This window comes from Ranitomeya imitator, chromosome 1 (assembly GCF_032444005.1).
Source record: "Ranitomeya imitator isolate aRanImi1 chromosome 1, aRanImi1.pri, whole genome shotgun sequence".
In the NCBI taxonomy this organism is placed as follows: domain Eukaryota; kingdom Metazoa; phylum Chordata; class Amphibia; order Anura; family Dendrobatidae; genus Ranitomeya; species Ranitomeya imitator.
Window position 1 is genome coordinate 486,230,622 of NC_091282.1, and position 27,617 is coordinate 486,258,238.

Here is a 27,617-nt window from a genome sequence, read left to right on the forward strand (position 1 = left end):
TCCTATCAGCACGCTCAACCGCTCATAAAACACCCATCTTCCCCGAACTCCTGTACCCGCCCCCGGAAGAAGCATCCTTGCGAAACGGCGCTCATCGGGCATCGGGAGAGCGCAGCCACATACCGCTATATGCCTGCTTGATCCCAGGGCACTGGCCCCTATCTCCTCCACGGCTCTGCACAGGTAACAATATCCACTTTATTTATCGCCATCTACCTTTTCCAACCACTGATGCTGTTATTATATAGGGATTTCTGCATTAGCCTCTTGAGTAGCTTGTTAAGCACCAGCGGTTCTCTGTACTCTGGAAATACCCCTCACCACCGCTCAGCTCTTTGGTTTTGTCACTATATACACTATGTATATGATGGCTCTGTAAGGCGGTTTATTTTACCTGTCACTTCAGTCAGCCATATTTTTATAGCCACACTTGTATTCTATAGAATATTTATACCCTACTTTGGAGGGGGATCTATCTCATGCGGCATATATACCATTTTGTAACATCCCTTATTTATTTGATTGGCTCTTCTCTCCCTTTACCACTTGGAGGTCCCATTTGTGTCTTTTTTTATGTTATGTATTTTTGTGTCCCCCTTGCTTTTTAATTTATGTACCAATAAATTGTTATTTTAACGTTTACTCTTGTTCTTTTCACTTCTCATCCTCTGCCTGGCATACCCCATAGAGGATTATGGTTGTTGTGTATCCTTTGGAGTGACTTTTGAGCCACAAATACTAATTAGGACCATGATAATGAAAGCCTTAATTTCTGCCTAGAGACTGTATTCAGCCACTCTCCCTGCTCCTACAACTTTCCCTCTCTCCCTAGGTTAAATGCACAAGACTGGGGAGTCCACCACTCCTCTGTGGGTCATTTGCATTATAGCTGTTCCATCCTGCATGTTCTACATGGATATTTTCTCTCTGAACCCTGCTCATACAGGTACTATACAGATGATCAGGTTTTTAAATACATCAGATAAGGATTATATACATTAGATAGGACTGTTGTATTATGGGTGTACCTTGGCGATTGGTGGAGCAGCTTAACATACTTTTTTTGCAAAAAAACGTATTAACTAAATTTTTTCATTTTTTGACTAGCACTTGCTTATTTACTGTGACTTTTTTACAACAGAGTATTTTTTGACCTCTCTGTGCGCTTTTGTGTCTTTAAATGCATAATGTGTCTGATACAAACAGCAAATTATAAAATTAGCCCTTGCAAGCCCAGTTAGTATGATGGTTCAGCTTCAGCACCAGTATCAACACTACACAATTCTGATTCGTCAAACTGTGCACACGCAGGACTGGACAAGCACTCTCTACCTCCATTAACAACTGTTACAGAGCTGTGCAGTAGTATCAGTGTGCCAAGCCTGGCAGCGTCTGTACTTTTATAACCTCTGATGATGTCACATGTCCAGCTAATCACAGTAATGCTAGTACCAAGATGGCTTCGGCCTTACAGTGAATCGCAGGCAATCCCTGCATGCTAATTGGCTCTGTAACAGTTGCAAAACATGTGGGGAAAGAATTGAGTTTGAAATTGAGCACCGGCTAATACTTCCTGAGCATATCCGAGCATTCAGATACTCAAGTCATGTCCAAATATCACCAAGTACCTTCGCTCTTCCTTACTTAGTAACAAATACCAATTCAATCACTAGGATCTAGCTGATTGTAGGTTTCTTTATACTTCTATGGTGATGCATTTGGCTCTGGAGATTCCCACTCACACAGTAATTACATAACGGAAAAGTCCAACCTATATTTTCAATAGAATCTCTAATAGAAATCTACAGAACCATTGATTTCTGGCACTGATTTTCAATTTCAATTGCCAGTCCACATAGGTATTCTACCTATATGTGCATGAAGTGAGCATGTAGTAGAGCAGCATGAAGTGAGCATGTAGTAGAGCAGTGTATGTCTATATGTGCATGTAGCAGAGCTGTGCTTGTCTATATGTGATGTAGTAGAGCTGTACTTGTGTATATATGCATATAGCAGTGCTGTGTGTATATATATGCATACATCACTGGAATACCACAGCATGGAGGAATCAGAAGACCGCAGCGTCTGATTAGATGTACTCCTGCACTCATTAAATTCACTTCACCTTCATATTAAAAAGTGCAGGATTCTTCTAGCAGTGCTGGAGCCAGTCTATTCAAGTGAGAGCTCCTGGAAGTCTGCTTACTTTGATGCTCTCAGCTGTTCTGTGTTGGCCACTTCACTCTACTATACTGTATATACTGGCCTCTGGTAAGCAGGCTTGACCAGAGTTAGCTTCATGCCACATGGTTCAGGAGTTGGAGGACTTTTGTTGCTTGAGGAGGCATTTGGTGGATTTATCTAAGGCTGTTTCTTGGTCTTGGTTGGGTGCAAATCCCTTCTTCTTCTACTATGTTTTTTTTCCTTCCTTCATTCCCCGGTGCTCCCCTCTGTTGTTTGTAAGTGCATTTCAGATGAATGTTATTTTTCTTTATCGCTATACGCATTGCCTTGTTAGTCTGGTTGGTGTATATCTATACACTATTACTCCCCTCGTCCCTGGATGGTGGAAGGAACAGACTAAGGGCGGAGTCAGAAGCTCAGCAAGATACATAGCCCCAGCATCTTTACCATTAGAAGTAATCCAGGGAATAAAGATAGCTAGGGCGTCCCCTAGTGCTATGGACAGGGAAGGAGCTCCTGACCAAAGCACCTTCTTCCACGTGTCATGCAAGGGACATGACTAGTAAATGGAAGAAAGTGCTTTGGTCAAATGAGACCAAACTAGAACTTTTGGGGCTAAATGCAAAACACTATGTTTGGTGGAAAGCTAACACTGTGCATCACCCTGAAAACACCATCCCCACTGTCAAACATGATGGTGGCAGGATCATATTGTGTGGATGCAGGGACAGGGAAGCTGGTCAAAGTTGATGGGATGATGGATGGATGGATGGATGGAGCTAAATATGGGGCTATCGTGCAGGAAAATCTGTTAGAGGCTTCAAAAGACTTGAGACTAAAGCATAGGTTCATCTACTAGCAGGATTATGGATTGTCTTATTTTAATAAAGGGACTCCGTCAGTCCAAAATCATTGTTCAAACTAAGCACAGGCACTTGCCATTTCCAAACAGTTCAGGGAGCCTTTCCTCTTATTTGTTTTCCTTTCAACAATTTCTCCACTTGATTGACAGCTTTGATTTTACAGAAGCCAGAGAAAGATGGAGATAAATGGGAAATACCGTAAGTAGGTGGGAAAGTGCTCTGAACTGTTTGAAAACAGTAAGTGTGCAATGAGCATCTGTGCTTGGTTTGAACAGTCATTTCCCACTGACTCCCATTAATGCGGCTACGGTATATGACTGACACAAATGTATAAGAATTGCTACACGACAAAATAAAAAGCATTATTTACTCTCTTTTCTAGTTTTTATAAATGGCCATCAATGTACAGACTACACGAAAAAAGCAACGGCAAATAACTTTTTTTCAGTTTCTCACATCAACTATTTTCTCTCTGCTGTATACATACGTTATCAGTTATAGATGACTAAATTATCATTTGACATATAAGACATCACCTCCTTGGTCTTCACTGGATGAAAGGTTCACAAATTAGGTTGTCAAAGAGAAAGTGAGCTAATGTGTGAGATTTGTTAATGTCCAATATTGTCTATCCGTCCTACAGAATTGGAATAAAAGATAAGTAAATAAAGCCTGAAGCATTCAGAATACTTAACCAGACATCAATGAACTTAGATTATTTCCTGCTCTCACGAGAAGCTGTGTGCCCCTAGTTTTCTTTCTTATTTTAACCAGCACAGACAGATTTAGTAAGATTAATGTTTCCAATTATCACAGTTTGATGGAATATTGGTGAAATATTTATGTTTGCAACATAATTTTATTAGTAACAGCATGATGTAGCAATTTTGAAGAAATCGCATCATACCCTAAGACATACTGTACATAGTGACCCAGCCATGACTGACTGCTTAGAGTCATGACTGCTTTAAGGCATATTTTTTCACATTGCCTGTCCCTTCCATATTACATAATCAATGTAAGTAATTTGGATCTAAATTGGGTAATATGAAGGATATTAACCCCTTAACCCCCAAAGGTGGTTTGCACGTTAATGACCAAGCCAATTTTTACAATTCTGACCACGGTCCCTTTATGAGGTTATAACTCTGGAATGCTTCAATGGATCCCAGTGATTCTGACATTGTTTTTTCGTGACATATTTTACTTCTTGATAGTGGTAAATTTCTTTGTTATGACTTGCGATTATTTGTGGGAAAAAAAGAAATTTGGCGAAAATTAAGAAAATTTAGCAATTTTCCAAATTTGAATTTTCATGCCCTTAAATAACAGAGATATGTCACATAAAATACTTAATAAGTAACATTTCCCACATGTCTACTTTACATCAGCACATTTTGGAACCAATTTTTTTTTTGTTAAGAAGTTATAAGGGTTTAAAGTAAAACAGCGATTTCTCATATTTATAACACCATCACATTTGAAGTTCCTTTAAAGGGTCTATATGATAGAAAATTCCCAAAAGTGAAACCATTCTAAAAACTGCACTCCTCAAAGTGCTCAAAACCGCATTCAAGAAGTTTATTAACCCTTCAGGTGTTTCACAGGAATTTTTGGAATGTTTAAAAAAAAATTAACATTTAACTTTTTTTTTTTTACAATAAATTTACTTCAGATCCTATTTATTTTATTTTATCAAGGGTAATGAGAAACTGGACCTCAAAACTTGTTGTACAATTTGTCCTGAGTACGCTGATACCTTATATGTGGGGGTAAACCACTGTTTTGGCGCATGGCAGAGCTCGGAAGGGAACGAGCGCTGTTTTGTTTTTTCAATGCAAAATTGGATGGAATTGAGATAGGACGCCATGTCGCGTTTGGAGAGACCCTGATGTACCTAAAGAGTGGAAAAACCCAAAAGTGACACCATTTTGAAAACCAGACCCCTAAGGAACTTATCTAGATGTGTGGTGAGTAGTGATGAGAGAGTATGCTCGTTACTCGAATTTCTCCAAGAATGCGCAGGTGATCTCCGATTATTGTGTTGTGCTCGGAGATTTAGTTTATGGCGACCCAGCTGCATGATTTGCGGTTGCTAGACAGCTTGAATACATGTGAAGATTCCCTAACAAACAGGCAATCCTCACATGTATGCAAGCTGTCTAGTAGCCGTAAATCAAGCAGCTGCGTTGCCATAAACTAAATCTCCAAGCACAACGAAATACTCAGAGGCCACTCCAGCATGCTCGGAGAAATTTGAGTAACGAGCATACTCGCTCATCACTAGTGGTAAGCACTTTGAAGCCCCAAGTGCTTCACAGAAGTTTATAACCTAGAGCCATGGAAATAAAAAATCATATTTTCTCCACAAAAATAATCTTTTCGCCCCCAATTGTTTTTATTTTTCCAAGGGTAACAGGAGAAATTGGACCCCAAAAGTTGTGCAATTTGTCCTGAGTATGCTGATGCCCTATATGTGGGGGTAAACCACTGTTACCCCTTATGTAGGGGAATGCTACTTTTGAGGCACAGTGCAAAGCTCAGAAGGGAAGAGGCGCTATATTAGAGCCAGATTTTGCTGGAATGGTTTGAGTTTGCCATGTCACATTGGCAGAGCCCCTGAGGTGCCAGAAAAACAGAAACCCCCTATATGTGAACTCATTTTACAAACTAAACTCCCCAATGAATTCATCTGTGGGTGCAGTGATCATATTGACACCATATGTGCCTCACAGAATTTTATACCATTGAGCAGTGAAGAAAGAATAAATTACATTTCTACCACTACAATGTTGTTTTAGCCCCAAGTTTTTAATTTTTCTAAGGGCTAAAGGGAAATTGTTTTACAACAAACTGAGGTCCTATTTCCTGAGTGTGCCATTAGCCTACATGTAATCAGGAAAAAAAATTTTGCAGGCACAGTGCAAAGCTCAGAAGGGAAGGAGCGCCAGATTTTACTACTATGGCTTGCAGGTGCCATAACTCACTGGGACAGCCCATTAGGTGCCAGAACAGCAGAACCCCCCATAAGTGACCCATTTTTACAACCTACACCTCCCAATGAATTCATCTAGGGATGCAGTGATCATATTGACATCATGGGTGTGTCACAGAATTTTATACCATTAAATTTTATACATTTTTTAACCACCAAAATTTAGTTTTAGCCAAAGATTTTGCATTTTCACACAAAAACTGGGTAAAAATCACACCAAAATTTGTCCCACAATTTCTTCTGAATGTGGCAATACCCCATATGTGGCTGTACAGTACGACTTAGCCATGCGGAGAGACTCGGGAGGAACGGAGTGCTATTTGCCTATTTAAGTGAATGGGTCTGGGCACGTCAGTGTGTTCCACAGACCATGGGCAAAACACGCTGATATGTGAATTTTTAATGTCAGCATGGGCCACAAAAAGTACCGCACATGTGCATACGCTTAACACACATGGATGTCATCTGAACACGGCTCTCATTATTCTCTTCTGCTCTGCGAGCAGCGGAGAATGATGAGACTTACATTTAAGAGGAGGCACGTGCTGATAGAACTATTACTCCCATCAGCCTATCCCTGCTGCTGCTAATAACAGTGACAGCAGGAGTGGCTGATGTGGGTATTCATCAGCTGCCGCCTGTGCTATAAATAAATGAATAAATGAAAAAACGGTGTGGGTTCCCCAGTATTTTCTATAACCAGCCAGGCAAAACTCACAGCTTGGGGCTGCAACTGTCAGCTGTCAGCTTCAGCAAGGCTGGTTATCAAGAATAAAGGGGTCTCCAGGCTGTTTTTTATAGATTATTGAAATATCCGGCAGAGCAGGGGAGAATGATGAGAGCCATGTTCAGCACCAGGTGCCTGGGAACAGCGCTTACCATAACGCTTCATCCCTGGCACCCGTCCGTGTGGTACTGATGCGGTACACGCATTCCACACCTGTGCCACCCGTATTACACATAGTGATGAGCATTCCGATACTGCAAATATCGGGTATCGGGCGATATTCGCGGTATCGGAATTCCAATACCGAGTTCCGATACTTTCTCAATATCGGATACCGGAATCGGAAGTTCCCATAATTCAATGAGCCAGTTTCATTTAATTCAGCCAATGAGGAATCCTAAGAAGTGTGGGCACATCCTGTTATGCATGTTAGTCATGTAACTACTGGCATGGCTGTGATAGGCTGCTGAAATGATGTCATGATGCACTATAAAAGTCGTCGCCACCATTTTGGGTTCACTCTGTTGTGAATTCAGTTAGGGACAGGACGCTGTGTTTTGACTGAGGGTCAGTATGAGATAACGATTTGCTTCATTGTGCTTTAGGCTAATTTAGCAACCGCTGTGTGAGAACCTTGTTTTTGCCTTGTAGCGCTGTCCACGGCTGTCAGCAAGGTCTCTCTGTGTATGAGTGCAGCTCACTCTGTAGTCTGTTCTGCAGCCACTGCTGGTTGTAGACAGCTCAGTGTGCGTCACTGCCTCATACTGTTCCATTGTCCTTTTTTCAATTAGTGCTGCCTGTTGCACATTTTGTCTTGATTTATCCTATTAGTGGGTTTCCATCTGTATCCTGCTAGATTGTGGAAAAACACTATATAGGAGCACCTAGAGGAGCTTTTTTAGGCCTTGCAGCACCGTTCACAGCTGTCTGCAAGGTCTCTGTGTGAGTGCAGCTCACTCTGTAGTCTTTTCTGCAGCCACAGCCGGTTGTAGACAGCTCAGTGTGCGTCACTGCCTCATACTGTTCCATTGGAATTTTTTGAATTAGTGCTGCTGCACAATTTGTTCTGATTTATCCTATTAGTGGGTTTCCATCCGTATCCTGCTAGATTGTGGAAAAAACTATATAGGATTACCTAGTGGAGCTTTTTTAGGCCTTGCAGCGCCGTTCACGGCTGTCTGCAACGTCTCTGTGTGAGTGCAGCTCACTCTGTAGTCTGTTCTGCAGCCACAGCCGGTTGTAGACAGCTCAGTGTGCATCACTGCCTCATACTGTTCCATTGGCCTTTTTTAAATTAGTGCTGCTGCACATTTTGTCCTGATTTATCCTATTAGTGGGTTTCCATCAGTATCCTGCTAGTTTTTGGAAAAACTATATAGAAGTACCTAGAGGAGCTTTTTTAGGCCTTGCAGTACCGTTCACGGCTGTCTGCAAGGTCTCTGTGTGAGTGCAGCTCACTCTGTAGTCTGTTCTGCAGCCACAGCCGGTTATAGACAGCTCAGTGTGTGTCACTGCCTCATACTGTTCCATTGGCCTTTTTTAAATTAGTGCTGCTGCACATTTTGTCCTGATTTATCCTATTAGTGGGTTTCCATCAGTATCCTGCTAGTTTTTGGAAAAACTCTATATAGGAGTACATAGAGGAGCTTTTTTAGGCCTTGCAGTGCCGTTCACGGCTGTCTGCAAGGTCTCTGTGTGAGTGCAGCTCACTCTGTAGTCTGTTCTGCGAAAAAAACAAAAAGTTAATAAAGTTCACCAAACACTCCACTTTACAGTTGTGTAGGCCACATTAGCTCATATTAAAGTCTAGTCAACACTTTATAAAAATAGTGTTTCTTATACCTGTTAGCAGGTGTTCAGGAATAAGCACATTAAGCCCTTAGTACCTTTCTGCCTATCTTTATCAGTCTATCAACATGAAGGCAGGGGAGTAAGGCACGTGGTCGTGGGTGTAGAGGTGGAGCAGGGAGAGGACGTGGGGATTCTGTGCCTGCTGTGGGCACCGGTGACTCATCATCCCCCAGTTTTAGCAGGGAACAGTCCTTCATGCACAGCTTTGTAGGAACTCGCCATACCCCACAGCTGCGGGACGAACAAATTGAAGCCATTGTTGGATGGATGGCAGCTAACGCATCGACTTCAATTAGTGCCACATGCTCTCAGGCACAGAGCACTGAAGAGCACCCATCTGTCTCTTCACCACCTGCCAAATTGCCCAGGCAGTCAGAGAGCCCAGGACAGGAGCGATCTCTACTTCTGTTCTCTGAATCTCTTGGCTTGGAAAGAGGGGGCCAGCCAAGCAGCATTCGAGAAACTGAAGAAGAGGCAGTATGCAGTGATGCGCAACTGCTTTATCTCTCTCAAAATCTGAAGAGGCGGGTGGGCCAGTGCCTACGGTTAGCACACCTCAGTACGCATCTGATGATGACTCAGGTGCCACTTTCTGGTGCGTACTGTGCTGCCAAGACTACCCAGGAGAAGCAGTTGGTGGAAGAGTGTAGTGTAAATGATGAGGTCCTTGACCCATCATGGCGTGAGGTACAGGAAGGTGGTGGGAGCAGCTCTGAGGAAGAAATTCCCCGAACGGCCCGAAGAGAGAGGGAGGGGGAAGACTGCGTTGCCTGTAGCCTCCACTTTGGCACCCATTAGGAGCATGAATCTTCCAAAAGCCAAAACGGGCGCTCCCAAGACTTGCAGTGCCTGGTCCTTTTTTGACACAGTTGCAGATTACATTTGTTTTGTCAAATGCAAGCTGTGTCATCAGAAAGTCAAAAGAGGGAAAAGTGTCTGCAATATGTGGAAACATGTCCAGACCAAGCACATGGTGAAGTTACAAAAACACACTGAAGACCTAGGCCAACCTAGAGCGCCATCTACCATCTCTTCAGCTTGTGTTGTAGCCTCTTCTTCCAGCTCACACACAGCTGGTTCGGCTTCCTCACAGGATCGCCATGGAAGAACCTCTGGCACTGTTGCCCAGAGACCCAGTGTAATTCCACCCACAGCACCACGTTCCCAGTCATCCTCACACTCCCAGGCCAGTCTACAGCCATTGGTAGCACAGGCATGAGAGAAAAGGCGGCCATTTTCGGCAAACCACCCCCGAGCACAGGCTCTGAATGATGGCATTGCAAAACTACTGTCCCTTGAAATGCTGTCATTCAGGCTGGTGGAGACTGACAGCTTCCGTAACATGATGGCATTGGCAGTCCCACAATACAAAGTGGCCAGCCACTTTTATTTCAGCAGGCAAGCCATCCCTGCCCTGCAAAAGCATGTGGAGGGAAACATTAAACATGCGCTACTAAACACTGTCAGTAGAATGGTCCACCTCACCACCGATGCGTGGACCGGTCACCACGGACAGGGACGATACCTTTCCCTCACTGCCTAAATGTTGTGGAGCCAGGTACAGATCTTGAGAGTGGAGCTGTACGTGTTCTGCCAATTCCAAGGATTGCAGGAATCCAGTCTGTACATGTTGACTACTCCTCATACACCAGTTCCTCTAAATCATTGCTACAGGAGCTGTCACAGTCCACCTCCACATGGACCCGTGAACGCTTACCTGTTACAACCGATATGAGCACAGCCGTGGCCAAACGTCAACAGGCCGTATTGAAATTAATTTCTTTGGGGAATCGAAGCTACACAGCGCAGGAGCTCTGGAATGCCATTAAGCAGGAGAGCGACGTGTGGTTTGTGCCAGCGAATCTCCAGCCAGGCATGGTAGTGTGTGACAATGGCCGAAATCTGGTGGCAGCTCTGGGCCTTTGCAACCTCACTTACATCCCATGTCTGGCACATGTGCTCAACTTGGTCGTGCAGAGTTTTTTGAAGGACTATCCAGATCTTGATGTACTGCTGCACAAGGTCAGCCTAGAGTGTGCTCACTTGCGGCATTCCAGCATGGCAAGATCGCACAATGCAGCTCTGCAGCGCCGATTCCGCGTTCTGGAACATCGCATCATATGTGACCTACCTACCAGGTGGTATTCAACGTTACATATGTTGGAGCGGTTGTGTGAGCAGCAGCTAGCAGTAATGGAGTACCAGCTGCATCAGGCACAAAAAAGTCACACTGCGTGCCGTTCAGACTTCACAACTGCTGAGTGAGCCACTATGAAGGGAATCTGACAGGTTTTGCGTGCCTTCGATGATTCCACGCGGATGGCGAGTGCAGATGATGCACTAGTCAGCATGACTGTCCCCTTTATCTGCCTGCTTGAAAAAACACTGCAAGCGCTGGGGGATGAGGTTGTGGAAGAGGTGGAGGATGAGGAGTCACAAATGCCATCTGCTTCTAGACAGTCTGCTCAACGTGGTTCCTCACAAAGGCCTAGGCAGGGGACACTTTGTGAGGAGAATGAGGAGGAGTCAATGGAGGAGGAAGACATCTGTCCAGAGGAAGGAGGTACACAATGCTCTAGTAGTCAGTATGTAGAGTGAGGGTGGGTGATGCAGAGCAGGCAGAGATCACGCCTCAAGCGGGGGACAGCGTTTCTTGGCCAGTTGGCAGTCTGCAGCACATGGTTCATTACATGCTGTAGTACCTGAGAAACGACCACCGTATCGCCCACATTCTCAACACAGCTGATTATTGGGTGCACACCCTCCTAGATCCTCGCTACTGGGACAACATACAAAGCCTCATAACTAGTGTTGAGCATTCCGATACCGCAAGTATCGGGTATCGGCCGATACTTGCGGTATCGGAATTCCGATACCGAATTCCGATACTTCCCGCGTATCGGATACCGGAATCGGAAGTTCTCAGAATTCAAACTGAACGCAGCAGCCAATGAGGAATGAATGGAAGTGTGGGCACATCCTGTTTAGCATGGTGGGCATGTAAGTACTGGCAAGGCTGTGATTGGCTGCTGAAATGATGTCACTCTGCACTATAAAAAATGCTGCCGCCATTTTGCGCTCACTCTGCTGTGATTTCAGTTAGGGACAGGACGCTGTGTTCTAACTGAGGGCCAGTTGAGATAGCTAATTGCTTTATTTTGCTTTTCCAAGGCTAATTTAGCAAACGCTGTGTTCACTGTTCAGTTCACCTTGCTCTTGCCTTGCAGCGCTGTTTTAACAGCGTTCTGCAAGGTCTCTCTCAGTGTGTGTGTGTGTGTGCAGCTCACTCTGTAGTCTGTGTGCAGCCATATACCAGGTTGTATTCAGCTCAGGGGGGGTTCACACTGCCTCACACAGTTCTATCCATTGTCCTTTTTTGCTCATAGTGCAGCCTGCAGCACATTTTTTCTAAAATTTCCTATTAGTGTCTTTCCACCCGTCTCCAGCCAAATAGTGGAAAAACACTAGATAGGATAACCCAGAGGGGGGTTTTTGGGCCTTGCAGTGCCGTTTACGGGTGTCTGCACGGTCTCCGTGTGAGCGCAGCTCGCCATGTAGTCTGTGTGCAGCGACAGCCCGTTGTATTCAGCTCAGGGTTTGTCCCTGCCTCATACCGTTAAATAACTAGTCCTTTTTTTCAACTAGTGCAGCCTGTTTAAAATTATTTTAAAAAATTCCTATTAGTGTCTTTCCACCCGTCTCCAGCTAAATAGTGGAAAAACACTAGATAGGATAACCTAGAGGAGGGTTTTTGGGCCTTGCAGCGCCATTTACGGCTGTCTGCACGGTCTCCGTGTGAGTTAAACTCGCTCTGTAGCCCGATCTGCCCTAAAAAAAAAAAGTAAAGTTCACCAAACACCACTGAACACTTGTGTAGGCCACATTTTATCAATAATAAAGTCTAGTCCACACTTTACAACATTAGTGTTTCTTACACTTTTTAGGAGGAGCATTTCAGGAATAAGCACACTAAGGCCTTTGTACTTTTCTGCTTATCTTTATCTGTCAACCGAGATGAAGAGGGCAGGGAGTAAGGGGCGTGGGCGTGGGCGTGGAGCAGGGAGAGGAGCAGGGAGAGGACGTGGTGATTCTGTGCCTGCTGCAGGCACCGGTGACTCACCATCACCCAGTTTCAGCAGGGAACAGTCCTTCATGCGCAGCTTTGTCGGAGAGCGCCGTGCACCGCTGCTGCGTGAAGATCAAATTGAAGCCGTTGTCGGATGGATGGCAGCTAACGCATCGACTTCAATTATTGCCACATCCTCTCAGGCACAGACCACTGGAGAGCAGCCATCTGTCTCTTCACCACCTGCCAAATTGGCTAGGCAGTCAGAGAGCCCAGGACAGGAGCTGTCTCTACTTCTGTTCTCTGAATCTCTTGGCTTGGAAGCAGGGGGCCAGCCAAGCAGTATTGGAGAAATGGAAGAAGAGGCAGTGTGCAGTGATGCCCAACAGCTTTGTCTCTCTGACTCTGAAGAGGCGGGTGGGTCAGTGCCTGTGGTGACCACAGCGCAGTACGCATCTGATGATGAAACTCAGGTGCCGCTTTCTGGTGCGTACTGTGCTGCCGAGACTACCCAGGAGGAGCAGTTGGTGGCAGAGGGTAGTGGAGATGATGAGGTCCTTGACCCATCGTGGCGTGAGGAACAGGAAGGTGGTGGGAGCAGCTCAGAGGAAGAGATTCCCCTAACGGGCCAAAGAGGGAGAGGGAGGGGGAACACTGCAGAGCCTGTAGCCTCCACTTTGGCACCAGTTAGGAGCCTGTCTCTTTCAAAAGCCAAAAAGGGCGCTCCCAAGACTTGCAGTGCCTGGTCCTTTTTTGACACAGTTGCAGATGACATTTGTTTTGTCAAATGCAAGCTGTGTCATCAGAAAGTAAAAAGAGGTAAAAGTGTCAGCAACCTTAATACCACAAATATGTGGAAACATGTGCGGACCAGGCACGCGGTGGAGTTCCAAAAACACACTGAAGAGCTAGGCCAACCAACAGCGGCAGCTACCACCTCTTCAGCTCGTGTTGCTTCTTCCTCCAGCTCACGCACAGCTGGTTCGGCTTCCTCCTTGGATCGCCATGGAAGAACCTCTGGCACTGTTGGCCAGAGACCTAGTGTAATTCCACCCACAGCACCACGTTCCCAATCATCCTCACACTCCCAGCCTAGTCTACAGCCATCGGTAGTACAGGCATGGGAGAAAAGGCGGGCATTCTCGGCAAACCACCCCCGAGCACAGGCTCTGAATGCAGGCGTTGCCAAACTTCTGTCCCTGGAAATGCTCTCATTCAGGCTGGTGGAGACTGACAGCTTCCGTGACTTGATGGCATTGGCAGTCCCACAGTACCAGGTGCCCAGCCGCTTTTACTTCAGCAGGCAAGCTGTCCCTGCCCTGCACAAGCATGTGGAGGGACAAATCAAACATGTGCTACTGAACGCCGTCAGTAGCAAGGTCCACCTCACCACCGATGCGTGGACCAGTCAACGTGGACAGGGGCGATACCTTTCCGTCACTGCCCATTGGGTTAATGTTGTTGAGCCGGGTACAGACCGTGCGAGTGGCGCAGGACGTGTCCTGCCCACTCCAAGGATTGCAGGAATCCAGTCTGTACGCATTGACTCCTCCTCTTACACCAGTTCCTCAGATTCCTCGCTGCAGGATCCGTCACAGTCCACCTCCACATGGACCCGTGAACGTTTACCTGTTACGACTGACATGAGCACAGCCGTGGCCAAACGTCAGCAGGGCGTCTTGAAATTAGTTTCTCTGGGGAATCGAAGCCACACAGCGCAGGAGCTCTGGAATGCCCTGAAGCAGGAGAGCGATGTGTGGTTTGTGCCAGCGAATCTCCAGCCAGGCATGGTAGTGTGTGACAATGGCCGAAATCTGGTGGCAGCTTTAGGCCTTGGCAATCTCACTCACATCCCATGTCTGGCACATGTGCTCAATTTGGTTGTGCAGAGTTTTCTGAGGGACTATCCGGATCTTGATGCACTTCTGCACAAGGCCCGCCTAGAGTGTGCTCACTTGCGGCGTTCCAGCTTGGCAAGATCCCGCATTGCTGCTCTGCAGCGTCGGTTTCGCCTTCCTGAACATCGCATCATATGTGACCTACCTACCAGGTGGAATTCCACGTTACATATGTTGGAGCGGTTGTGTGAGCAGCAGCAAGCAGTAATGGAGTACGAGCTGCATCAGGCGCAAAAAAGTCGCAGTCAGCGCCGCTCAGACTTCACAACCACAGAGTGGGCCACTATGAAGGACGTCTGCCAGGTTTTGCGTCCTTTTGATTATTCCACGCGGATGGCAAGTGCAGATGATGCACTAGTCAGCATGACTGTCCCCCTTATCTGCTTGCTTCAAGAAACCCTGCAAGGGATAAGGGATGATGTGGAAGAGGTGGAGGATGAGGAGTCACCTTTTCCATCAGGTTCTGGACAGTCAGCGCCACGTGGTTCCTCACAAAGGGGTCGGCAGGGGACCCTTTGTGAGGAGGATGAGGAGGAGTCAATGGACGAGGAAGAGCAACGTCCAGAGGAGGGAGTTCCACCATTGTCCAGTGGTCAGTGTGTACAGCGAGGGTGGGGTGATGAAGAGCGGGCAGAGATCATGTCTCAAGCAGGGGACAGCGTTTCTGGGCCAGTTGGCAGTCTGCAGCACATGGTTGAGTTCATGTTGCAGTGCCTGAGAGACGACCGCCGCATCGACCACATTCTCAACGTGCCTGATTATTGGGTGTACGCCCTCCTCGATCCTCGCTACCGTGACAATGTCCAAAACCTCATCCTGACGTTGACACGGGAGCGTAAAATGCGGGAGTACCACGACACACTGGTGAATTCCACCATCTTCTCCAGTCCAACTGAGAGGAGTGCTGCTAGTGCTTTACAAAGCAGCTCAGTGCGTCGAGGCAGTGGAGGAGGAGGCTCTGCACAAAGAGGGAGCAGAAGCAGTGCCTCTGCCCAAGGCAAGCCGAGTATGGCACAACTCTGGCACACTTTTGTGTGCCCGCCCCAAATGTCTACACCATCACCGGCGGCTCCAGTCAGCAGGAGGCAACGGTTCCGTCAGATGGTGACAGACTACATGGCTTGCCCTCTTAGTGTACTCCCAGACGGCTCTTCCCCGTTCAAGTTTTGGGTCTCTAAGCTGGATACATGGCCAGAGCTAAGCCAGTATGCATTGGAGGTGCTGGCTTGCCCTGCGGCTACTGTCTTATCGGAACGTGTCTTTAGTGCCGCAGGTGGTGTACTAACAGACCGTCGCATGCGACTATCCTCCGATAACGTTGACCGGCTTACTTTCCTGAAAATGAACCAGGCCTGGATCTCGCATGAATTTGCCACTCCTCTGCCTGATTAAGTAATTGGGTGTCATCCAGGTCTCCTGATGTGTTCATCTTTCTACCACCTGAACTGCTATTCCTGGGCTCCAACACCGCCAGTTGCGGCTCAGAAGTCTAAACATACGACCCAGTGTTATTGGGTTTCAGTAACGTCAGCTGATCCCCAGCTTTGTAGCCGGCAATGTGTCCTGCGACCGCCACGCTGGCACAACAACCTAAATGTAAGGGAACCTGTCCCCCCCCCCTCGGCGTTTGTTACTGAAAGAGCCATCTTGTGCAGCAGTAATGTTGCACAAGGAAAAGGTAGCTCTTTTATTTTAGCTCCTTGCACACGCAGAACTTAACACTTATAAAATGTGTTCACTGATACCGTTATACCGTGCCGGAGCTGGGACTTTCCTTCATAATGTGACGCAGCACAGCCATCATTCCTACCCCCTTGGTGCCATGCGCTGCCTCCTCAGCGTTGCTTTAAGCTGTCACGGAGCCTGCGCTGTTCTGTTATCCCTTGGCCATGGCCAGTTTGCGCTGCCTGTCTTCTGACATAATTTGGTGTCAGGATGGCTGCGCCTGTGCGCCCGCGCTGCCCGAGAACCCGCCTCGCAGTGTCTTCTGAATGAATCACACTGCGAGCCTGGGATCCATGGGCATGCGCAGTGCATATCTTCACCTCGGGCTCTCGCCCATCTCCCTCCGCTTTCTTTAGACTGTGCGCCGTCAGCTGATCCCTAATAGCATGCCACGGCCATGACGCCGCACAGTCTGAAGAAGAGGGAAGGAGGGGAGTGAGAGTCGAGGATATGCACTGTGCATGCCCATGGATCCAAGGCCCGCTGCAAGACGACACTGCGAGGTGAGATCTGGAGCAGCGTGGACGCACAGGCACTGACAGCCTGACACCAAATTATGTCAGAAGACAGGCAGCGCTAATTGGGCATGGCCAAGGGCTAACAGAACAGCGCAGGCTCCGTGACAGCTTAAAACAACGCTGAGGAGGCAGCGCACGGCACCAAGGGGATAGGAATGACAGCTGTGCTGCGTCCCATTACGAAGGAAATTCCCACCTCCGGGACGGTTTTACGGTATAAGGGGACACATTTTTAGTGTTTACTCCTGTGTTTACAAGGAGCATAATTAAAAGAGCAACCTTTTCCTTTTGCATCCTTAGTGCTGCACAAAAAGGCTCTTTCAGCTACAAACGTCTTGGGGGGGGTTAAAGGTTCCTTTTCAACTTGCTCCAATCAGGCTTCGGCCTACACTCTGTTTCTCTGCTCCTCCTGCTGTCCCTGGGCTCTAACACCGCCAGTTGGTGCCTGGAAGTGCTGTGTGCACAGTCAACAGTCGCTCCTCTGTTATTGGGGTTCAGTAACGTCAGCTGATCCCCAGCTGTGTGTGCGGCAATACCTCCAATCTGCTCCTCCTGCTGTCCCTGGGCTCTAACACCGCCAGTTGGTGCCTGGAAGTGCTGTGTGCACAGTCAACAGTCGCTCCTCTGTTATTGGGGTTCAGTAACGTCAGCTGATCCCCAGCTGTGTATCCAGCAATACCTCCAATCTGCTCCTCCTGCTGTCCCTGGGCTCTAACACCGCCAGTTGGTGCCTGGAAGTGCTGTGTGCACAGTCAACAGTCGCTCCTCTGTTATTGGGGTTCAGTAACATCAGCTGATCCCCAGCTGTGTATCCGGCAACGTGTCATGCGACCGCCACGCTGGCACAACTAAAATGTAAGGGGACCTGTCCCCCCCCCCCTAGGCATTTGTTACTGAAAGAGCCACCTTGTGCAGCACTAATACTGCACAAGGAAAAGGTCGCTCTTGAAATTATGCTCCTTGCAAATGCTGAACTACACACTCATGTAATGTGTCCCCTCACACCGTCCAACCGTCCCGGAGGTGGGACTTTCCTTTGTAATGTGATGCAGCACAGCCGTCATTGCTACCCCCTTGGCACCGTGCGCTGCCTCCTTAGCGTTGTTTGATTCCGTCATGGACCCTGCGCTGTTATGTTATCCCTTGGCCATGCACAGTTTGCGCTGCCCGTCCTCTGACAAAATTTGTTGTCGTCCTGGCTGCGCCTGTGCGTTCACACTGCCCGAAATCCCACCTCACATTGTCGTCTAATGTGATCCCACAGTGGGCCTGGTATCCATGGCCATGCGCAGTGCATATACTAGCCTCTCACTCCCCTTCTTCATGCTTCTTCAGACTTGGCGGCGCCAGCTGATCCCTAATAGCATGCCACGGCCGTGACGCCGCACAGTCTGAAGAAGCAGGAAGGAGGTGAGTGAGAGGCGATGATATGCACTGTGCATGCCCATGGATCCCTGGCCCGCAGTGGGATTACATTAGATGAGACTGCGAGGTTTGATCTCGGGCAGCTTGGACGCACAGGCACTGCCAGCCTGACACCTAAATGATGTCAGAAGACGGGCACCGCTAACTGTGCATGGCCAAGGGATAACATTACAGCGCGGGCTCCGTGACAGAACCAAACAACGTTGAGGAGGTGGCGCACGGCACCAAGGGGGTTGGAATGACGGCTGTGCTGTGTCACATTACAAAGGAAAGTCCCACTTCCGGAACGGTTTGACGGTGTGAGGGGACACATTATATGAGTGTGTACTTCTGCGTTTGCAAGGAGCATAATTTTAGGAGCCACCATTTTCCATGTGCAGTATTACTGCTGTACAAGATGGCTCTTTCAGCAACAAATGCCTGGGGGGGGTTAAAGGTTCCCTTTCAACTTGCTCCACTGCAGGCTTCGGCCTACACTCTGCTCCTCTTTGATTCCCTGGGTTGCAACACTGTCAGTTGCCACCTGGAAGTGTTGTCTACACAGAAAAAACACTAGCTGATGTGTTGCGAGTTCTGTTTTTGGGCTCCCTCTGGTGGTTACTGGTGGTACTGGGTGACTTGTGTTCTCTGCGGTCGCTGGTGTCCACCTGTTCCATCAGGATTTGGGAGTTTCCTATTTAGCCTGGCTTTCTTGTCATTTCCTCACCGGCTATCAATGTAATCAGTGTGTCTTTTTACCTCTGCTACCCGCTTCTGTGATCTTCAGGACAAGCTAAGTTTTGATTTTCCTGTTCCACGTTTTGCTTTATTTTTGTCTTGTCCAGCTTGCAGATATGTGATTTCTTTTTGCTGGTTGCTCTTGTGGGCTGAGATTGCTCCTCATGTTCCATGAGTTGGCACATGAGTTCAAGTAATTTCAGGATGGTTTTTTGAAGGGTTTTTCGCTGACCGCGCAGTTCACTTTTGTATCCTCTGCTATCTAGCTTTAGCGGGCCTCATTTTGCTGAATCTGTTTTCATAACTACGTATGTGCTTTCCTCTCATTTCACCGTTATTACATGTGGGGGGCTGCTATTTCTGTGGGGTGTTTCTCTGGAGGCAAGAGAGGTCTGTGTTTCTTCTAATAGGGGAAGTTAGTTCTTCGGCTGGCGCGAGACGTCTAGAATCATCGTAGGCACGTTCCCCGGCTACAGCTAGTTGTGTGTTAGGTACAGTATCGCGGTCAGCTCAGGTTCCATCACCCTAGAGCTTGTTTTGCTTTTTTGCTTGTCCTTTTGTGATCCCCTGCCATTGGGATCATGACACTGATGTGTCAATGGGGTTCAGCACCGCCAGCTGTTCCCCTGCTGTGTAGTCGGCAACGTGTCCAGCACTAGCCACGCTGGCACAACTGAACAAAAGCTGCCACCAGTGCAGGCTTCGGCCTACACTCTGCTCCTCTCCTCCTCCTGCTGACCCTGGGCTCAAACACCTCCAGTTTCTGCCCGGAACTGCTAGCTGCACAGAGAAAAGCACCAGCCAATGTGTTAGTGGGGTTCAGCACTGCCAGCTGTTCCCCTGCTGTGTAGCCGGCAACGTGACCTGCAAACGCCACGCAGGCACATGAACTGAAATTAAAGGGACCCTGCCACCCACCCCAAGGTGTTTCTATGAATAACAGCTACCTTGTACAGCAGTAATGCTGCATTTGTACAAGGTGGCTGATTTTTCCTCCTTGCCAACGTGGAACTCAACACGTACAAAATGTGTCTCATTGAGACCATTCCACTGTCCCTGAGGTGTGACTTTCCTTTTTAATGGCACGCAGCACCCCCCTTGTTAGCGCTGCCCGTCTTCTGACATCATTGGTTGGCTGCCTGTGCCTGTGCGTCCGCCCCGCCCGACACAACCCCCCTCGTTGTGTCATATTTTGGCTGCGAGGGTGTGATTGATGGGCATGTGCAGTGCATATGTTCGCCTGTCTTAACTCATCTCCTTCCGCCTTCTTCAGACTTTGCGGCCTCATGCCCGTGGTAGGCGATAAGGGATCAGCTGAGCCCGCCCAGTCTGAAGCAGGTGTAAGGACATGTGTGAGCGGCAAACATATTTACTGCACAAGGCCTCGAATCACAGCCACGCAGTGTGATTTTTTGAAAACACACTGCGGGTCTGTGATTCATGGCCATTGCTAACCGCACCGGCCAACATGAAATGAGGTCAGAAGACAGGCAGCGCTCACAGCGCACGGCCAAGGGATAACAAGAGCGCAGACTCCTGTACAGCAAATAACAAGACTCAGGAATCTGCGCCCAGCCCCTAGGTGTAAATTTTGACACCTGTGCTGCGTCTCCTTAAAAAGACAAGTCACGCCTCCACTACTGTTTGACAGTATAATGGGCTAAATAGTGTACGTGTTTTATTCAGCGTGTGCAAGGCGCAAAATTTATAGAGCAATCTTTTACTTGTGCAGCATTAATGCTGCACAAGGTGTGGCTCTTGTACCTTGCAACACCTGAGGGGGGGTTAAAGGTTACCTTTGAAATTGGTTCTACTAGGCTTCGGCCTACACTCTGCTCCTCTCCTCCTCCTGCTGACCCTGGGCTCTAACACCGCCAGTTTTTGCCCGGACGTGCTAGCTGCACAGAGAAAAACAACAGCCAATGTGTTAGTGGGGTTCAGCACCGCCAGCTGGTCCCCTGCTGTGTAGTCGGCAACGTGTCCAGCACAAGCCACGCTGGCACAACCGAACAAAAGCTGCCACCAGTGCAGGCTTCGGCCTACACTCTGCTCCTCTCCTCCTCCTGCTGACCCTGGGCTCATAACACCGCCAGTTGGAGCCTGGAAGTGCTAGCCGCACAGAGAAAAACACCAGCCAATGTGTTTGTGGGGTTCAGCAACGCCAGTTGTTCCCCTGCTGTGTAGCCGGCATCGTGTCCAGCACAAGCCACGCTGGCACAACTGACCAAAAGCTGCCACCAGTGCAGGCTTCGGCCTACACTCTGCTCCTCTCCTCCTCCTGCTGACCCTGGGCTCATAACACCGCCAGTTGTAGCCTGGAAGTTCTAGCTGCACAGAGAAAAACACCAGCCAATGTGTTAGTGGGGTTCAGCACCGCCAGCTGTTCCCCTGCTGTGTAGCCGGCAACATGAACTGCAAACGCCACGCAGGCACATGAACTGAAATTGAAGGGAGCCTGCACCCCACCCCCAGGTGTTTCTATGTATAACAGCCACCTTGTTCAGTAGTACTGCTGCATTTGTACAAGGTGGCTGACTTGTTCTCCTTGCCCACGTGGAACTCAACACGTACAAAATGTGTCTCATTAGAGACCATTCCACTGTCCCTGAGGTGTGACTTTCCTTTCTAATGATACGCAGCACCCTCCTTGGTAGCGCTTCCCGTCTTTTGACATCATTGGTTAGCTGGCTGCGCCTGTGCGTCCGCCCTGCTAGAAACAACGCCCCTCGTTGTCTTATTTATTTTGTCAGCGAGGGTGTGGTTTATGGGCACGAGCAGTGCATATGTTCGCCTGTCGTCACTCATCTCCTTCCGCCTTCTTCAGACTGTGCGGCCTCATGGCCGCGGCATGCGAAAAGGGATCAGCAGAGGCCGCCCAGTCTGAAGCAGGTGTAAGGACATGTGTGAGCGGCGAAAATATTTACTGATCAAGGCCACGAATCCCAGCACCGCAGTGTGACTTTATGAAAAGGCACTGTGGGTCTGGGATTTATGGCCATCGTTAACCGCACCGGCCAACATGAAATGAGGTCATAAGACGGGCAGCGCTAACAGGGCATTGCCAAGGGATAACACAAGAGCGCAGACTCCTGTACAGCAAAAAACAACGCTCAGGAAGCTGCTCCAAGCACCAAGGCGTTATTTGGGACACCTGTGCTGCGTCTCCTTAAAAATACAAGTCACGCCTCAACTACAGTTTGACTGTAGAATGGGCTAAATTGTGTACGTGTTGCATTCAGCGTGTGCAAGTAGACAAATTAATAGAGCAACCTTTGACTTGTGCAGCATTAATGCTGCACAAGGTGTGGCTCTTGTACTTTGTAACACCTGAGGGGGGGTTAAAGGTTACCTTTGAAATTGGTTCAACTAGGCTTCGGCCTACACTATGCTCCTCTCCTCCTCCTGCTGCCCTTGGGCTCTAACACTGCTCGTTTTTGCCCGGAAGTGCTAGCTGCACAGAGAAAATCACCCGCCATTGTGTCAGTGGGGTTCAGCAATGCCAGCTGTTCCCCCACTGTGTAGCCGGCAAACTGTCCTGCAAACGCAACGCAGACACAAAGCTGACTCCAGTGCAGGCTTAGGGCTACACTCTGCTCCCCCTGCTTACCCTTTGCTCCAACACCGCTAGTTGGGGCTGTAGGAAGACAATCTTTAATAGGCAACGCATCCGGGTTCCAACACCGCCAGCTGGTTCTCGGAAGTGTTTTTGTCACAGGTACTCCCTCGTGCCAAGCCTGGTTTCAGCACCGTCAGCTGTTTCCGGGTTGTGTCAAGCTCACTGAGACGCCTATGCTTGCCCCGTCGTGGTGCGGTCGGGTTAGCCAACTCCAGGGTGCCTCCAGTTTAGGAGCTTCCTATGTGGGCTGCGTGAATTGGTAGTCAAGGCTGGTTCTGTAGTGCCAGTAGGCCAAGCTCCCCCTGTAGGACTGTTGGGGTTCGGTAACTGCGGCTGCCTCGCGGCCTAGCTGTTCTCTCCTCTCCTGTGGGCTTTCGGGTCCACCACCTGGTTCCATCACCGTCAGCTGGTTCCGGGCCGAGCCTTTGGCTTAGGTGCCTCCTCCTGGGTATCCGAGTTCCGCCAACGCCAGGCGGTCCTTGGTAGTGCTTTTAAGCGCGGGCACCTACAGCTTAGTAACCGGGTTCCAGCACCGTCAGCTGGTCCTCGGTCGTGCCATTGGCTCTTGCACACTGGGGCAACGCATCCGGGTTCCAGCACCGCCAGCTGGTTCACGGCAGTGTTTTTGTCACAGGTACTCCCTCGTGCCAAGCCTGGTTTCAGCACCGTCAGCTGTTTCCGGGTTGTGTCAAGCTCACTGAGACGCCTATGCTTGCCCCATCGTGGTGCGGTCGGGTTAGCCAACTCCAGGGTGCCTCCATTTTAGGAGCTTCCTATGTGGGCTGCGTGAATTGGTAGTCAAGGCTGGTTCTGTAGTTCCAGTAGGCCAAGCTCCTCCTGTAGGACTGTTGGCGTTCGGTAACTGCGGCTGCCTCGCGGCCTAGCTGTTCTCTCCTCTCCTGTGGGCCTTCGGGTCCACCACCTGGTTCCAGCACCGTCAGCTGGTTCCGGGCCGAGCCTTTGGCTTAGGTGCCTCCTCCTGGGTATCCGAGTTCCGCCAATGCCAGGCGGCCCTTGGTAGTGCTTTTAAGCGCGGGCACCTACAGCTTAGTAACCGGGTTCCAGCACTGTCAGCTGGTCCTCGGTCGTGCCATTGGCTCTTGCACACTGGGGCAACGCATCCGGGTTCCAGCACCGCCAGCTGGTTCTCGGCAGTGTTTTTGTCACAGGTACTCCCTCGTGCCAAGCCTGGTTTCAGCACCGTCAGCTGTTTCCGGGTTGTGTCAAGCTCACTGAGACGCCTATGCTTGCCCCGTCGTGTTGCGGTCGGGTTAGCCAACTCCAGAGTGCCTGCAGTTTAGGAGCTTCCTATGTGGGCTGCGTGAATTAGTAGTCAAGGCTGGTTCTGTAGTGCCAGTAGGCCAAGCTCCCCCTGTAGGACTGTTGGGGTTCGGTAACTGCGGCTGCCTCGCGGCCTAGCTGTTCTCTCCTCTCCTGTGGGCCTTCGGGTCCACCACCTGGTTCCAGCACCGTCAGCTGGTTCTCGGCAGTGTCTTTTGCTCTTGTACCTTCTGCTCCCCATCCTGGTTCCAGTACTGTCAGCTGGTTCCGGGCAGAGCCTTTGGCTTAGGTGCCTCCTTCTGGGTATCCAAGTTCCACCAACGTCAGGTGGTCCTTGGTAGTGCTTTCAGGCACGGGTACCTCCTGCTTAGTATCCGGGTTCCAGTACCGTCAGCTGGTTCTTGGCAGTGTCTTTTGCTCTTGTACCTTCTGCTCCCCATCCTGGTTCCAGTAACGTCAGCTGGTTCCGGGAAGAGCCTTTGGCTTAGGTGCCTCCTTCTGGGTATCCGAGTTCCGCCAACGTCAGGCGGTCCTTGGTAGTGCTTTTTAGCACGGGTACCTCCTGCTTAGTAACCAGGTTCCAGTAACGTCAGCTGGTCCTCGGTAGTTTCATAGGCTCTTGAACCTTCGGGTAGCCATCTGAGTTCCAGTTCCATCAGCTGGTTCTTGGCATTTTCTCAGCCTTCTTGTACCTTCTGCTACATTTCCAAGTTGAAGACCCTAAAGTCGACGACCCGGAAGACCACCCCGATGATGATGACGACGGCGGAGACGACGACGGCGGAGACAACGACCCTGGAGACGACGACCCTGGAGACGATGACATGGAAGACCGAGAAGCAGAAGAACAAGAGGCTGCAGAACAAAGAGCAGAAGAACATTAAGCATAACACTTAATATCAGAGCAAAAGATATTATCTAAATTATATGCAGAAGAAGACTAAGCAGTGTATGGGGGTGAGTCCGTTCCTCCTCGTGGTGCCCCTGGATAAAGCCTGATGCTGCAGGCCAAACTGAACGCGGACAAATGTAACTTTTGTGACTGGCAGAACGGAAGGTGTAATCTTCCAACTTTTATAGATAACAACTACGGGAATGCCTGTCACAAATGAGAATATGATGAAGAAGTAGAATAGGAAGAATAATAACAGTTGAATAAAATGAATATGTAGAATAGGAAGAATAATAATAGTTGAATAAAATGAATATGAAGAATGTAATAAAAAAAAAAAAAAAAAGGTAGAAGATGAAGAAGAAGATGAATAAGGTGAAGAAGAAGTTGATGTCAAAGATGCTGATGATGATGAAGATGAAAGTGTGGGAAAAGTAAAAAAAAAGAAGGGGAAGGGCGTGGAATAGTGAATCTTCAATATCTGACAAAATAAAAAAAAATTTACATAGTCAATATCTTTGTCACTCCGAACGTCTTTAAAAAAAAAAAAAAAAACATGCTATTCTATTTGATTGGGCTAAACCTATATGACTTTAATGTCTCCGCCACCTCCCCAAATACATCCTGCATTATTCTTAGTTGTTTTCCTTCATGTAGAATGAACCTACAAGGAAAGAAAGGGTTTATTTTAATTCCGATATTTTGGTCCCATTGACTTGCATTGGGATCGGGTATCGGTATCGGCGATATCCGATATTTTTTGAATATCGGCCGATCCAATCCGATACCGATACTTTCAGATATCGGAAGGTATCGCTCAACACTACTCATAACACCGTTGAACCGGGAGCGTAAAATGCGGGAGTACCAAGACACACTGGTGCATTCCATAATCTTCTCCAGTCCAACCGAGAGCAGTACTGCTAGTGCTGTACAAAGCAGCTCATTGCGTCAAGGCAGTGGAGGAAGCTCTGCACAAAGAGGGAGCAGAAGCAGTGCCTCAGTACAAGGCAAGGTCAGTATGGCCCAACTGTGGCAAAGTTTTGTTTGCCCACCACAAATGTCTACACCATCACAGACGGCTCCAGTCAGCAGAAAGCAACGTTTCTGTCAGATGGTGACAGACTACATGTCTTGCCCTCTCAGTGTACTCCCAGACGGCTCTTCCCCCTTCAAGTTTTGGGTCTCTAAGCTGGATACATGGCCAGAGCTTAACTAGTATGGATTGGAGGTGCTGGCTTGCCCTGCTGCTAGTATATTATCAGAACGCATCTTTAGTGCGGCAGGTGGTGTACTAACAGACCATTGCATTGCGACTATCCTCCGATAAGGTTGACCGGCTTACTTTTCTGAAAATGAACAAGGCCTGAATCTCGCAGGAATTTGCCACTCCTCTTCAAGATTAAATAATTGGTTGGCAACAGTATCCAGGTCTCATGTTGTGTTCATGTTTCTACCACCTGAACTGTAATCCCTGGGCTCCAACACCTCCAGTTGCTGCTCAGAAGTGCCGTCTGCACAGTCAACAGATGACCCAGTGTTATTGGGTTTCAGTAACATCAGCTGATCCCCAGCTGTGTATCTGGCAATTTCTCCTGCTCCGTCCACGCTCACAATACAACAGATATTAAACTGCCTCAAGTGTAGGCCTCAGCCTACACTATGCTTCTCCTGGATTCCCTGGGCTCCAACACTGCCAGTTGCTGCTCAGAAGTGCCGTCTGCACAGTCAACACTTGCTGCCGTGTTATTGGGTTTCAGTAACATCAGCTGATCCCCAGGCCTGTATCCGGCAATTTGTCCTGCTGCCTCCACACTCACACTACTTCAGATATTAAACTTGCTCCAATTAGGCCTAGGCCTACACCATGATTGACCCTGGGCTCCAACACCGCCAGTTGCTGCTCGGAAGTGCCATTTGCACAGAGAAAAACACTAGCTCCTGTGTTAGTGGGGTTCAGTAACGTCAGCTGCTCCCTTGCTGTGTATCTGGCAATTGTTCCAGTTACCTCCACATTCACACTACTTCAGATATTAAACTTGCTCCAATTAGGCCTCGGCCTACACCATGATTGACCCTGGGCTCCAACACCACCAGTTGCTGCTCAGAAGTGCCGTCTGCACAGTCAACACTTGCTGCCGTGTTATTGGGCTTCAGTAACGTCAGCTGATCCTCAGCTGTGTATCCGGCAATTGCTCCTGCTAACTCCACACTCACACTACTACAGAAATTAAAGGGAACCTGTCCCCCCCAGGCGTTTGTAACTAAAAGAGCCATCTTGTGCAGCACTAATGCTGCACAAGGAAAAGGTGGCTCTTTTAGTTATGCTCCTTGCACACGCTGAACTAAACACTTATAAAATGTGTACCCTCATACCGTGAAAGTCCCGGAGGCAGGACTTTCCTTCCTAATCAGATGGGGCACAGCTGTCATTCATACCCCCTTGGCACTGTGCACCGCCTCCTGAGCATTGTTTGAATCTGTCCCGGAACCTGCACTGTTATGTTATCTTTTGGGCATGCGCAGTTAGCGCTGCCCGTCTGCTGACATCACTTGTTGTCAGGCTGACTTCGCCTGTGCGGCCACGCTGCCCGAGATCCCGCCTTGCATTGTCTTCTGATTTATTCACACTGCGGGGCTGGGATTCATGGGCACGTGCACTGCATATCTTCGCCTCTCACTCATCTCCCTGGACAACAGTGCCAGAGGTTCTTCCATGGCGATCCCTTCTTTAGACTGTGCAGCATCAGCTGATCCCTAATTGCCAGGGCATGCCGTGGCTAAAAAAACATTTTTGTGGGACAAAAATTATTTTTTATTTTCACAGCTGTGCATTATTAACTGTAGTGAAACACTTGA